Here is a 2500-nt window from a genome sequence, read left to right as displayed (position 1 = left end):
ATGGGATATAAAACCCACCTACAGACACACAGACACACACAGACACACAAACACAGAGCAACACACACACACACACGCACGCACGCATGCACGCGCACACACACACACACACACACACACACACACACACACACACACACACACACACACACACACACACACACACACACACACACACACACACACACACACACCCTCACTCACCCACACACCCTCACACACACACATCCATATATAGAGTAACATGTCAAAATGTTTTATCACACACACACACACACACACACACACACACACACACACACACACACACACACACACAGACACACACACACACACACACACACACACACACACACACACACACACACACACACACACACACACACACACACACACACACACACACACGCACACACACACTCACACACTTTCGTACATACACTCTTTGTCCCACGAGGGACAGCTATAAATACCCGTCGGGCCCCGGGGACGTCAACGCATCACAGAGGAGGTTCAAAGAGGTTTATTTTTCTGACAGGTCTCATGTCTTCCTGCTTTCCAGCTATTTTCTGCTTTCAAAGTCTGTCTCCGGGAGAGACAAAGACTGAGAGACGGAGAGATGCATGATGGGGGACGGAGTAGGTGAACAGCGGACAGACGTGACCCGGAGTGTGTTCAGGAGAGACCCTACGGGGAGAAACACAGGGTTTTCTTTCAGTTGCTACGTTCTTTAAATCAGTTCCCAACACCTTTTAAACTCACACGCTAACTCTATCTCTCACTCACAACTCTCACCTCTTTCACAAAGTGCTGCTTCGGTTCCACGTTTGTTTCTAAAGTGATAACAACATCTCATGTGTGGCGCGGGACTATTGTGAAGTCCTGCGTGCTCCGCTGGTGATATCTAATAGGAGCGGACATGGCAGACTTGACACTCTTTTATTTAACATTCCTGGCTTTGTTCCGGCGTTAGTATTTACCCGCACATTACAAGGCAATCTCCCCAGCGCTTGACCTGTTGAGGGATGATTGCATGTCTCAACAAAGACCTTCACCTGAGCACACAATAGCACATTCACACATCACGCCACACACACACACACACACACACACACACACACACGACACACACACACACAACACACGCACGCACGCACGCACGCACACACGCACGCAACGCACGCACGCGCACGCACGCACGCACCGCACGCACGCACGCACACCTCACGCACTCACGCACGCACCGCACGCACCGCACGCACGCCGCACGCAGGCAAGCACACGCACGCACAGCACGCAACGCACCGCACGCACGCACGCACGCACCGCACGCACGCACGCACGCACGCACGCCACACACACACACACACACACACACACACAAACAAAGACGCATACAAACACACAGACAAAGACACATACAAACACACAGACACATGCAAGCACGCACAAGCTCACACACACCCACACATGCAGGATGATTGCATGTTTCAAACAAAAGGCCCTCACCTGACCACACAATAGCACATTCTCACATAACGCCACACACAAACAAACACACACACACACATACACACACACACACACACACACACACACAACACACACACACACACATCACACACACACACACACCACACACACACACACACACACACACACACACACACACACACAGGAACGCACACACACTCACACACAAATGCACGCACGACACACACGGACAACACCTAAACACACACAATATCTAACTTCCCTCCAGAGAAAAAACGAATCCGCTTTTAGCTTTACTATTTAGATTCTACGTGAGGAACCGTAAACATAATTTTCGCGCAATGATATCAGAATTGTTAATCTGTGCGTTTGATCGGCCAGATGGGAAACATATGCTGCTCAGCGTAGAGAGAGAGAGAGAGTTAGAGGGAACGATATAAACAAAAGAGAGAGAGAGAGAGAGAGAGAGAGAGAGAGAGAGAGACGAGAGAGAAGAGGAGCGAGAGAGAGTGAGATAGAGAGAGAGAGAGAGAGAGAGAGAGAGAGAGAGAGAGAGAGAGAGAGAGAGAGAGAGAGAGGAAAATAACAAGAGAGAAGGATAGAGAGTGAGAGAGAGATACAGGCATTAAATGAGAGCGAGAGAGGGAGGGATAGAATGAGAGAGAGAACGAAGAGGGATAGAACGAGAGAGGGAGCGAGCTGGGAACGCAAATGTCTACGTCCCCGACACACGGGTGGCCGAGCCACAGTATCCACTACCAGAGCCCTTGGCGCTATTAAAGAAGCCTCGATCACAAGTCCCACAATTCACACGGCTGCCGCGGCGTATTCTAACGACTCGGTCGTATTTATAGAGTGCGGTGTTGCGAGGCGCCTGTCACCTGACCGAGCCTGCCTGAAGAAACAAAGAAGAAACAAAGGCTTTCTATTAGCCCTGATGCTTAGCCTAGGGCAGACTGAGAAACCTTAAACACATGAAACGGCTGCTTGGTTTAAAACCGGGGGC

The sequence above is a fragment of the Gadus macrocephalus genome, chromosome 18, assembly GCF_031168955.1.
Source record: "Gadus macrocephalus chromosome 18, ASM3116895v1".
NCBI classification, from domain to species: domain Eukaryota; kingdom Metazoa; phylum Chordata; class Actinopteri; order Gadiformes; family Gadidae; genus Gadus; species Gadus macrocephalus.
This window is presented reverse-complemented; position numbering follows the sequence as displayed.